Source organism: Canis aureus, chromosome 10 (genome assembly GCF_053574225.1).
Source record: "Canis aureus isolate CA01 chromosome 10, VMU_Caureus_v.1.0, whole genome shotgun sequence".
Classification (NCBI taxonomy): Eukaryota; Metazoa; Chordata; class Mammalia; order Carnivora; family Canidae; genus Canis; species Canis aureus.
Genome location: NC_135620.1, coordinates 58,426,451 through 58,439,496, shown reverse-complemented (window position 1 = coordinate 58,439,496; position 13,046 = coordinate 58,426,451). Strand labels below are relative to the sequence as shown.

General features: G+C 45.2%; 1 long non-coding RNA gene across 1 annotated transcript in view; it reads right to left on the bottom strand.

The window, feature by feature from the left end:
• Positions 1 to 3,838: 3,838 nt before the first annotated feature.
• Positions 3,839 to 13,046, bottom strand: part of LOC144322533 (uncharacterized) — a 28,770-nt gene continuing 19,562 nt past the window's right edge. Inside the window, exons 3-5 of the long non-coding RNA XR_013388162.1 lie at positions 10,486 to 10,615; positions 8,279 to 8,786; positions 3,839 to 4,202 (exon numbers count right to left, since the gene is read on the bottom strand). This is a non-coding gene — a long non-coding RNA (uncharacterized LOC144322533). The remainder of the gene's footprint in view (positions 4,203 to 8,278; positions 8,787 to 10,485; positions 10,616 to 13,046) is intronic.

The following is a 13,046-nucleotide window of genomic DNA, read 5'->3' as shown; positions in this document are numbered from 1 at the left end:
GTGAAGGGCGCCTTCAGGCCTTCAGGATGCTGCTCAAGGCCAATGGGAAGAACAGATCCAAATTAGGCCATGCAAGAGGCAGCTGGAGTAGGAGACAGGTACTTATGGGCAACAGAGAAAGAGAAGTTGGGGTAAGAAGATATCCCATGGCACTGAGTCACGGGGAGGGATGATAGCTGGGTGGAAGCCTAGGGTGCAAGTCATAATTCTGTGGCTGTATCCCTGACTCCAGGCCCTGCACCAGGAGGAGTTCCCCATGCTAATTACAAGCAGAATGGCCTCCCTTTGGGCCAGTGCCTGGGGTGCTTCGGGATCACAAGGCCCATTCATTGCCATTACTTGTTCATCTTCACAACAAATCCTACGAGAATGAGTAATACCACTCCCATTTTACAGGTTGAGAAGCTGAGGCTCAGAATAATGCACTGCTCTGTCCATGCATTTGAAGCTAGATCAGTGTGACCTCAAAGCCAGTACTTTTCTCATAGTTCTCTTCTGCTCCATAGTACGTGTGCCAGGTGGTAGAGACGGAAGAGTAAGAGAAAGAGAAAACACAGGTCAGAATCCCAATCAGGAAAAGCCTTGAGAGTGGACATAAGGGTCAAAAAAGTACTTTCTCAGGAGACAAATTCCTACCCAACTGGAAGCGCTGGGCTCCCATGGAACATGCTTCATTCTCGCCCAGTCTGCTAGAGGCACGGAGAGTGGCCACAGGCTGTCTCCTTCAACTCTCTGAGCACATCCCTACCCCTACCCCTGTGGCTGCCAGCTGGTGGGCTTGGGAATGCTTCCGGGCTCTGCCCCCTCTGCTTCCAGCCCTTACTCAGCCTGGTCCCTCTGGCTTCTAGCTCTTTCCAGCCAGCAGCTTTGGATTAATTATTTCTTTGGGCAGGTTTTCAGGGTGCAACTGTCAAAGTATCCACAACCAGTCCTCAGTGTTTACTCCCAAGGACCGCATGCCCAGGCCTCACATTTGTGTCAAGCCCCCGGTGTCTATTTTTAGCCTCATCTTGAATCAGGGTTATACACACAGTCTCAGTGAGGCACTGCCAAGCCTCGGAGAAGACTGTCATCGTGCAACTGAGAATTCTCTCTCTTTATGAGACTAGAGCCCTGATGGTATAGTTAATTCGTTGATAATTTCATTGACAACCATTGTCTTTGGAGAGCACACCAACATACATTGCATTGTTCACGTGATCAAAAAGCCGTACTTTTTTTTTTTTAAAGCAAATATTTCAGAGATAACTGCAATTTATTTGGCCCTGTTGTTGCATTTCTTTCTTTTTATTTAAGGTACTGAAAACCTGGAACGTGGAAATGCCCTGGAATTCTATCGATCCCCGAGTGTCCCTGGTGCCCCCCACCCCCCAGGAGCCCAGTTTTCTGGGAAGCAGAATCAGATGGAGAAATTGTGCTTCTTGCCTTCTGTCCAGATCTTGGTTAGCAGCACAGCTCCCAGCTCAGTCTCCAGTCAGAGCTTCTGCCCACAGCGCCGCTGCCTTCATCTGCTCTTCTTCATCTCTCTTGGACTGTTATTGAAACATTCTGTCACCAGTTTCTTCCCGTGCACTCCATTTTCCACACTGCTCTTACAGTGAAAGCTCTATAAAAAGCACATCTGATCACGCCCTCCCCGGCTGCAAACCCTCTTCCTTACCTCAGTTCCTCTCCCAGCTTGGTTGGGGTGGGGGTCTCTGGTGCCATCATTGCCCGACATGACTTGTCTTGCATGGCAATGCCCGCGGAGGACAGTACCCTTTGGCCCCAGAGAAGAGAGGCACCCAAGGCTACTCTCTTGGGGCGGGGGGGTTGAAGGGAGAGCCCTTCCCCCCACCTTACCCCTGAAGCTTCACCAGACCCATCAGCCAGACAGTGTGGTCATGGTATGAGGCTCTTTCCCAGATCCAGCAAGGGACTTCCAGCATCGAGGCACAAGATGCAGATACTTAGTCACTTTTGCCCACACAAGAAAAGGCCCAAGGTCCTCCGAAAGATGTCTGACTTTCTGCCAATGGGTTCCTCTCTCTCTTGAGTTCTCTTTCCCCATGTGGTTTTCTCTTCAATTCTCAAGTGTAGTGACCTCCCTGCAGACCTTTGCCCAAGGGGCAGTTCTCCCCCTTTGATTTTGCAAAGTGAGTGACGCCCTCAGGTTTCAGTGGGTCCCAGAGTAAGAGGTGAGGGTGGTGAGGGTGGCTTTCATCCCCCGGGTGGCTGAGTCCCTTCATATTAGTACAGTAGCATATCTCGGCCTTAGCCCTTTTAGAAACCTAGGTATCCTTACTATTGTGTCTGGTTTCGACTAAAAAGCCTGGCTTTCCTTGAAGAGAAGCCAGGCTTAGCTGTAAGTGGCTGCTTTCTTTACCACTCGTGAAGGGTAGCATGGCTTGGATCCATAGCTGATAGAAAGCGGAAATGGAGGGGCTGCTGGTTTCCTGCCACAGTGAACAGCTGGCTATCTGTATTAGCTTCTGAGGGCTGCTGTGACAAGTTACCACACACTAGGTGGCTTAGAACACCAGAGACATGATCTCATACAGTTTGGGAAGCCAGAAATCACTGAAATCAAGGCTGACCGGGCCATCCCTCTGAGGGCTCTAGGAGAGGATCCTTCCGTGCCTCATCCAGCTTCTTATGGCTCCACGTGTTCCTTGGGCATGGCACTATCCCTCTGATCTCTCCCTGCTGCTTCATATGGCCTTCTCCTCACTGAGGCAATCCGTTCTCTCCTATCTCATATCTCCCTCTGTCTTTTTCCCTCGTAAGGTTACCCATCATAATAATTATTCAGGATAATCCAGGAAGAACTCATCTTGAGATCCTTAACTTAATTCCATCAGCAGAGATCCCTTTTCTAAATAAGAATCATATTCATGGATTCCAAATGTTAGGACACACACATATCATTTGGGGAGCCACCAGTCAAGTCCTTTGTGCCTTTACATTGGTTCTTATCCCTCTACCCTTGATCCTTGATGGTGCATCACCATCTTTCCACCTGCTTACCATTATCATTTTCCTCACTTTGCAAACTCGTTTTATCCTTAAAGTATGAGCTCCAACATCACCTTGTACCTAAAACCTTCCTTGACCCCCAGCAGGCACAGTCTCGTGTTCTGTCCTCTGGAACTCTGGGACATGTTGCTCACTTGCCTGGAAGGTGACTGCCAGCCTCAGTCTGGGAAATGAATCCTCTCAGACAGGCAAGTGCACAGTGCCAGGCAGGAGAGAGCCAGACTGGGAAGGAGGGGACAGAGGGCAGCCAAGGAGCTTACTCTGCAGCTATTCTCACCCCCATTTCGAACACCAGCCAGCAGCTGCTTCTCAGAGAGGTCAAATGCACCAGAGAAGGAGGAGGCAGTTGAAGCTATAGAGATCATGGGAAAATCCTACCCTCTCTGAATCTCTCCTCTTTTTCATATAAGCTCACATATTGCTGATATGGAAACAACTCAAGAGTCCATCAGAGGGTGACTGGATAAAGAAAATGTGAGTTACACACACACACACACACACACACACACACGTCTTTTATTCAGACATAGAAAAGAAGGAAATCCTTCCATTTGGGATAACAAGGATAAGCCTGAAGGACATGATGCTAAGAAAAAAACCCAGGCACAGAGAGACAATGTGTGGTGTCATTTCCATGTAGACTCTAAAAGAAGTTGAACTCACAGAAACAGAACAAAATGGCAGTAGGCCAGGGGCTAGGGTTTGAGGGAAAGAGAGACAGTGGTCAATACTGGTTTGCAACCTTAGGAGTTCCCCAGATGAAATTTGAAACTGGCCCCAGTACACAGAGGACAGGGAGGTCGCTGGAGAAATAGGCATGCTATTCTAGTTTGGTAGGTGGCAGTTTTATTAAGCAAGGGAACTTACACACGAGGCTTGTGTTGGATGGCTACAAGACGAGTAGATCTCCACGCCAGCCCACTAGAATCTGAAAAGTTTACATAGAGGCCTTAACAAGGTTCAGTCAGAAACACTGTCCAGATGGTCTCAGCAACACATTGCTCTCTCAAGGCTGTGACCTTGGAAATGGTCAGTGTGTGGGAACTGTGGGCAGAATGTACATTCCAAGGATGGGGAGAGGTAAAGAGCCTCCAATTACCCATGTCCGTTACCAGTGGTCATATCCTCTCAATGACTTCCTTCAACAGTCAAAGGGTACAAACTTCCAGTTATAAGATGACCAAGATCTGCAGATTAAAAAAAAAAATTTTTTTTTATTTTAGAGAGAGAACAGGGGGAGGAGCAGGGGGCAGGGAGAAGGACAAGCAGACTCCGTGTTGAGCACTGAGCCCTGAGTGGGGCTGGATCTCATGACCCCAAGATCACAACTTTGAGATCATGACCTGAGCTGAAATCAAGAGTCACACACTTAACCGACTGAGCCACTCACGCACCGCCCATGAAGATCTGGGGATTTGACATACAGCATGGTGACCGTGATTGATAGCACTGTATTGTATACTTGCAATTTGCTATGGGAGTAAGTCTCAAGTGTTCTTTCCACACACAAAAAGAGTGGCAACAAAGTGAGGTGGTGGCTATGTTAAGTAGCTTGACCCTGGTAATCATTTCACAGCATATACATTTATCATACCATCACACTATACTCCTTAAACATATACAGTTTTTATTTGCCAATTATATCTCAATAAAGTGAAGGGAAAGAAGAGGTTCCTTTAAGAGGAATAAGGTCTTTCCCTTCCCACCAAAGATAAGACAGGAGAGATAATCATCCCCTCTGTGCATAGTTTCCATCTGTGCCTTCTCTACTTAGCTGTGAGGGAGGTAGAGAGCAGAAGGGCTTTTGAAAGACAGCTGTGGCCAAGGGACAGACCACAGACACCAGAGACATCCAGAATGATGACCAGTCCTGTTCACCCTCAGCTCTCAGGGCCTATAGGAAAGAAGCAACTTGCTGCTGAAGAGTGGTTGGTGAATTAGGCAACACCAGTTTCAAGACTGAGCTCTGTCCCGACTGCCCATGACCTTCCCTTCTCCGGGCATCACGTCCCTCCCTTGGAAAATGAGACAGTGGATTAGGTGAGCTGTGAGTGCTCAGTGGTTCTAGGAGCAGCTCTCATCAAGGACCACTTTGTTCTCTGGAGATTGACTGGAACATTTCTGCAAGGCTGTCTCAGTGCGTGAATCTAGAAGACCACAATACAGGAAATCTCCACTGCCCACACATTTTTGAGAATCCCTGGAGAGTTAACAAACACTTGATGGATACAAGGGCAGTTCCAGGCTCTGAAAGGCACTAAGGACAAAGAGACTCTTCTGGCTCTCAAAGGACTTATGAACTAATGTAGGGGCACATATCCTTACAAGTTACCATAATATTGGTCAGACAGTGATGCATCCTATGATAGAGCAAGGTAAGGGAAATCCAGGAAGACTTCAGGGAGGAGATGACATTGTAGTGGTGTTTAAGTGTGAGGAGGAACTAGGCAAGCAGCAAAGGCGAAAGGGAAGGAAGGGCATCCAGGTGGAGTGATTAGTCTTGATAGAATTCTGGCATTTTAGAGTCAATGGGCTGATGGGCTTACGTATAAATGATGCTAAGAAAGGAGCCCCGAGAGATAGGTTGGAGTCTGAATCAATTATAATGCATTTCATTGCCTCTAATCAAAATCAGTTCAAACTTGCTTAAACATTAAAAGCAATTTGTTTGTTTAGGGAACTGGAGATTACAGGAGTAGGACAGATTTCAGAATTGGCTTATTTCAGTGGCCCAAGAATGTTCTTAAAGTCTGTCTTCTCTCATCTTTCTCCTTGCTTCTGCAGGATCAGCTTCATTTTAGGCTGGTACCACTCTAGCCAAAAGACGGTTGTCAACTAACTCCTCCCAGGGTTATGTTCTTCCTTGGGGATAAGCCTTCGGTCCAAGAATAGAGAGAGAAGATTATTTCTGGGAGCTCTCTTGGAAGATTAAGGTAGTTTCTTTTATAGAAGCCTCAAGCAAATGTCTACTTTCATTTTACCAAACCTGCATCGGGTGGGTCATATATTCATTCCTGAATTTATATCCGTGACTGGAAGAAGGGGCTATGCTCATTGCCATAGGCCAATCACAAGCATGATCCATAGGTTGAGACTAGAGGCAGCTTCCTCCAAATCCAGGGCACTACAAGGTTAATAACAGTCAGGGTAGTCCAAAAGAAGGGGGAATAGATGCTGGAAGGTGCCATAGACACAGTAGATTCCACAGACTCTTCTGCCGTTAGGGGATCTACATGTGGCTAATGATCTGCCAACAGGAGGCTGAAATGAACAATGGGAGTATTGACTGTGTGGACAGTTTGGCTCTTGTGACAAGCATGGTGCTGGGGACATCTGCTTCTTCTGGGGTAACTGTGGTGGAGCTACTAGGTCCGTTCATACTAGAACGGTCCTACAGAACAATGGGGAGTTTCTCCGGACAACGTGGCTCCTGCATTTGTTATATCTGATTATGATGGGATCCAAGTCTGGTTTTGGGCCTTCCTGGAGATTCTGTGAGATACTTATTATCCTCTCATAAATCCCCTTTCTGTTCACATAAAGTGAATTCCATTCGCAACTAAGAACTCTGACAATTACTGACTTCCTCTATGGAGTTAGATTTCAGGAAGTTACTTTTATGGAAAGGAATGTAGCCTTTATCCTTTTATGTATAGGACAAGAACCATTGATGAGTTTCAAATGGGAAAGTGGTATTGATAGGACAAGATCTTATTCCCCTTTCCGAGCCACCATTCCAGTGAAACTGTTCCTCTTAAGGTCACCAGTGACTTCCATTTTGCCAAATCCATGGATCATTTCTCTCTGTGTCTCTTTCTCTCTCTTTTTTAAAGTACACCATTTAACAAAATCTGACACAGCTAATTGCTCCCTTTTTCTTGATCATTTTCTTCTGGCTTATTATGTGACACTTTCCTTGTTTTCCTCCCACCACACTGGCCACTCTCTCTTACAATAGTAAGATCACTTTTCCACCACTGAACGAACCTCTGGACATTGGAGTGCCCCAGAGCTCTTCTTTTCCCTCTTTATCTCCTCCCTAGGAATTCCATGGCTTGAAATAACAGGGATATATGCCAGGGACCCTTAAATGTATACAGTTAGCCTACACTTTCTAAGTGTGGATTTGACTTGATATTTCACTTGAATGTCTAGTGGGTACTTAACATGTAACCTATTCAAAGAAAAATACTTGTTTTTCTCCCAGCTCAGTTGTCTTCCTTGCTCCCATTCAAAATGGCACCACCATCCTCTCAGTTGCTGGAGCCCTAAGGCCAGAATCATCCTCATCAAAGGATGATTCCCCATGTCAAATCCATTGGAAAATACTGTGAGCACTACCTCTAAAATGTGTCTTGAACCCACCCATCTATTCTCTTCTCCCTCGGGCACCCCGGTGTCTACTTCATTTCTCCTGCCTCAGCTCCAACCACTTTTCCCTTCTTTCATACTACCTGCTAGCCTCCTGGGCTTTCTTCATGCTCTTCAGAGAGTCACAGTCATTCCTATCTTCTGGATCTCTTCTTTCCTTTGTCTGGAATGCTCTTCTCTCAGGTCTTGGTGCAATCTGCTCTCTCTTGCCTCTAAGGATGTGTCTCTCCACCTAAGTATCCCCCTGCCCGTGCCACTTCCTATCCCAAGACCTCTTCCTATGACTAAGCAGTTATGTGAGGTTAATCCTGTTCATTTGCCCTAAGTCATGTTGTCACCTCTGTCTGGACAAACACAAGTACTTGCCTGCCTTGATTACTTAACATTCCTAGAAAAGTGCCTGACACTTAATTGCAGCTGAGTATGTATTTGTGGGATAAATGGGCATTTGATTTAGAAAAATCACTCTGATGACAGTTTGAAAAATAGCCTTGAAGGGAAGAAATTTATGCTTTAGAGGGGCACCTGAGTGGTTCAGTGGGTTAAGCATCTGCCTTTGGCTCAGGTCATGATCCCAGAATCCCAGGATTGAGCCCCACATCAAGCTCCTGCTCAGTGGAGAGTCTGCTTCTCCCTCTCCCTCTGCCCCTCCCTCTGCTCCTACTCTCTCTCTCTCTCTCTCTCTCAAATACATAAATGAGATCTTTATAAAAAAAAAAAGAAAGAAAGAAAGAAAGAAAGAAAGAAAGAAAGAAAGAAAGAAAGAAAGAAAGAAAGAAAGAAAGAAAGAAAGAAAGAAAGAAAGAATTCCATGCCTTAGAAAGTCCTCTCTGGCTGCAATGTGCAGTATGTATTGGACTTGGAAACCTCATAGTCTCTTGGATCAACAAACCTTATAGGATGTTAGGCGAGGTGAATTCAATATGATTAAGCTCAGAAATGACTTGGGAGATTTCTTCATTGGTTTCAACAGGTGGGCTTCTTTTTCTGTGCCGTTGCCTTTAAGTTGAGTAGTTAAAGTGTGGCCAAAATAGCTTTCTGTATTTGGGTTGCTGACACCACAAGTGTGTGAAAGTGGAATTAGATACTTTTCCCGTGGCAGCTCCTGACCCACAAATCATGGACAATCGTTGCGGGGACAGAGCCATTCTCTGAGAGCGTCGTCTGGCAGCGGAGAAGCGAGGGGAATGAGCCTGCAGTGGGGTGTGCTTCGCTCCGAGAGTCAGAGGTCCTTTTGGCTGGCCTAGTGGTGGATCATGTGGGGACAATTCTTTTCTTTCCATCTCTTCATTACCGCACAAAAGAGCACACAGATCTTCACAGAAAAGGGGTTAGCCAGGCTCCGTAACTCTAGGATTCTTCTTTTTCTCTTTACCCCAGAGCCTGAGTTCTCTTGCATTCTTTTCAAAGCACAGTGGAAACAGAAAGGATGCTTAGAAAAGCGGATAAAAAGAAGACAGAATAGAAATCTCCTAAACCTGCCAAATTCTTTCCCTGAATCCCATGTCATGCACAATTTATATTCCGTAAAAAAATTTTTTTGCAAGACAAATAAAAAGCCATCCCAATGGCAATTAGCCCCTTTCCTTATTATTTTTAAAATAGACTTTATGGAGTGATTTACATTCTTAGGGCCCCTCTTCCATTGTGCAGACTGAGAAATTGTAAACCTCGTAATTGGGAGAGCTGGGAGATGTGAAAGAGTGGGAAAACCAGACTCAAGCTGCTGGCAGAGACCCCGCAGATCCACATGGAAGCTGAGTTTTGCCAGTCTGCACGGACAGTCCCTTCTAAAAGGCATATGATGTTCTACTTGGCAGCACCACATAGTAGAAAAGTGTGGAATTAGAAGATGGGAAGTCTGGACTGCCGTCCTCACTACTTGGGTGACCTTGGACTAGCTCTTGAGGATTTCTGAGGCCTGGCTTCCCTGGGATGCCGTGGAAGCCATGCTACGTCCTAGCCTGTGTGCAGGAAGGTTCTGAGAATTTAATGGATCTGTGAGAGCGCTCAGGAAATGGGGAAGACCTTGTGTCTCTTAGTCATTATTTTCAAGTTTGTCAACTCAAAGTCATAATCTAGAACAGATAAATCTATTCACAGTGAATGTTCATTCATTAGACAGGCTGATTGATGATGAGTTGGGATTCTGGATTCAGACCAGAAGACAGGAATAAACCCACTCTTGATATTTTAGAGCCTCTCCAACTTAATATGACTGAGTTTGTGCATTTAGTATAGAGCTTGAGTATTAGATAGGTCTAAACATGGCTCTTAAGGTTCAGTGAGGGGCAGCCCGGGTGGCTCAGCAGTTTAGCGCTGCCTTCAGCCCAGTGTGTGATCCAGGAGACCCGGGATCGAGTCCCACATCGGGCTCCTTGCATACAGCCTGCTTCTCCCTCTGCCTGTGTCTCTGCCTCTCTCTCTCTCTGTGTCTCTCATGAATAAATAAATAAAATCTTTAAAAAGAAAAAAAGGTTCAGTGAGAAGAGATGGTTTTATCCATTCAGCATTTGCTCAGTAAATATTTTGGGTGCAAGTAAAGTGTTTGTAACAGTGCTCGGCACATATCAAGTGTTTGATAAACTGCCACTGTTATTACTGTCATTATCCTGGGCTAAGCTCTGGGGCTACCGATAGGCAAAGCCAGTGTCTCTGCCCTCAAGGAACCCTTGAATCTAGCAGGTAGTAGGGGAGACAGATTTGTGAGCTGAAAACTACAAGAAGATGAAGCCAGTGGGGGCAAAGACAGACTTGAGTCAGCCTGCCTGTATTTGAATTCTGCTCCATTATTTATTAGGGGTGTGAACTTGGGCAAGTTGACTTAACCTTATTTCCCTTGTCTGTAAAATGGGAGAATAATAGCATTGATGTTAATAGATCACTGGGTGAGTGAAATTACATAATTATTCATTCATTTACTCATCAAAGGTTTATTGAGTGTCATAGTTGGCAGTGATGACCCCTCTGTCCACCACAGGTTTCCGTGGCCTGATCCCCAGAACCCATGAGTGTGTTAGGTTACTTGACAAAGGGGAGTTAAGGTTGTAGATGGAATTAAGGTTACTAATCAGCTGACCTTAAAATAGGAAGACTAACCTGGATTAATGGCATGGGCCCTGGGTAGTCACAAAAATCCTCAGAAGAAGAAGGTGGCAGGAGAGGATATTTGAAGATGTTTCACTGTTGGCTTTGCAGATGGAAAAACAGGACCATGAACCACAGAAAACTGGAAAAGGGAAGGAAATGTATTTTTCCCCTAGAGCCTTCGGAAGGAATACAGCCCAGCCTACTCCTTAATTTTAGCTTAGTGAGATCCATTTTAAACTTCTGACCTCCAGAGCTGCACAGTAATAAATTTGTGCTGTTTAAGCCACTCAATTTATGGTAATTTATTACAACAGCCATAGGAAACTGATACAAATGTCTACTATGTGCCACCAGACTCTGTTCTAGATGCAGGAGCTAAGCAGGCACACATACAACCACATGCTTGTGCGCTCATACATCCCCTGGTCTTCTGGAACTTAACTTCTAGGACAATAGACAAATAGACAAATTAATAAGTGTCAGAGCCTGATAAATGCTATGAAGAAAAACTAAAGCAGGGTAAGGGAGCTGGAGAACAAAGGGGATGTTGTTTGCATAAGAGTGGTCAGAAGGCCTTTGCAGTGAGATGGCATTTGAGCAGAAACATGGATGAGAGAAGGACTTGACCCACATGGATATTTATGGGGAAGAGCAACCTGGAGCAAGAACTCCTTTCTGAGAGTCATTCCTATGAGGGATGCAGCTATGAGATTTCAGCACCTGGGAGATGAACACTTCAATCTGGAAGGGGGATCTAATTAATGCATCACAGCACCCACCACAGGGGCTGTTATAATAGTCTGTTCCAGAGGTGACAATAATTTGTATGAGGATGCTTGCAAGGGAGAAGGCAAGAAATAATAATTTTAAATTAGAGCTCATAGATTTGCAAATGGATTTGCTAGAATGGAAAGAGAGACGTCAAGGCTGACTCTAAGCGGTGGAATGGGGTTGCCACTTGCTGAAATGGGGAAGACTGGCTAAGGGGCAAGTTTTGGGGAGAATAGTCAGAGTTTAGTTTTAGACACATTAAATTCGAGATATATGAGCATCTCTAAGTAGGGAAATGTTGAGTTCAGAGGAGACATCGGGGCTGCAGATCTAACTTGGGGAGAAATCCATGGAACTGAACTTCATCACTTTACGGGGTGGAGGTAGGCAAGGTAGAGATCCACGATTGAGTCCTGGGGCACTCCATCAATGAAAGATTGGAAAGATGAGAGAAAGGTCCTGCAAAAGCACAGGGCCCTGGCATGTGGTAAGTGCCCAGGGGAGGGTAGCTGGCTGCTATGGACTGAATTGTGTTCCCCTAAAATTCATTTGTTAAAGTACTAACCCACAATGTGACTATATTTGGAGATTCAGTTTTTAGGAAGGAATTAAAGTTAAATAAGGTAATAAAGGTGGGGCCCTGGTCTAATAGGATCGGTGACCTTATAAGAAGAACAGAGCACTTTCTCTCTCTCTCTCTCTCTCTCTGTCCCTCCTTCAGCTGTATGAGGACTTAGGATACATAAGCAAGCTAGGAAGAGGATTCTCACCAGGAATGAATCAGCTGACACTTTGAGCTTGGATTTCCAGCCTTCAGAACTGTGGGAAGATGCATTTCCTGTGTTTAAGCCCCCCAAGCTGTGAGACTGTGTTAGGGCTGCCCAAGCAGGCTAAGACACTTGACAAAAGGCAGGGATGGTTTAGGCCAGAAAGAATTAAGAAAGCCGGGAGGACATGATATGTCCCCAACTTTCTAACTGACTCATGTTCATCTGTGTCCTTCTCTGGGCCTGTTTCCTCCTTTGCAAATTAGGGGCTCCATTCAGTTCTCTCACTCTATAAGCTATGTTTTAGAAATGGAATTGTTAGGGCAGCCTGGGTGGCTCAGTGGTTTAGTGCTGCTTTTAGTCCAGGGCATGATCCCGGAGACCTGGGATCGAGTCCCGCGTCGGGCTCCCTGCCGGGAGCCTGCTTCTCCCTCTGCCTCTCTCTCTCTGTGTCTCTCATGAATAAATAAATAAAATCTTAAAAAAAAAAATAAAAACAGAATTGTTAGAAAACATTGTCATTACATTCATGTGGATAAAAAAAGATATTAATTTTATTTTTTATTGTGGTAAAGCTATACATAACATAAAATTAACCATTTTAACCACTGCCACTCTCCAGGACTTCTTCATCTTTCCAACTGAAACTCTGTTCCCATTAAATAATCACTTCCCTCCTCTCCTCCCAGCCCCTGACTCCACCACTCCACTTCCTGTGAATTCTACGACTCTAGGTAACACAGATAAGGGAATCCTATGGTATTTGTGCTTCCATGTCTGGCTCCTGCCACTTAGCATAATGTCTTCCTCTGTGTTGTAGCATGGGTCAGGATTTCATTCCTTTTTAAGGCTAAATAATATTAGTCATGTGGATTTGAAATCACAAGACCTACATCCAAATTCTAATTCTTCTCCTTATGAGCTCATGTGACCTTGAGTGTGCCCTCAGCTTTCTCATTTCCTCATCCTTAAATAGTGAAAATAGTACCTACCTCATGGACATGTTGGGTGGAGAATTTGATATAATGGATG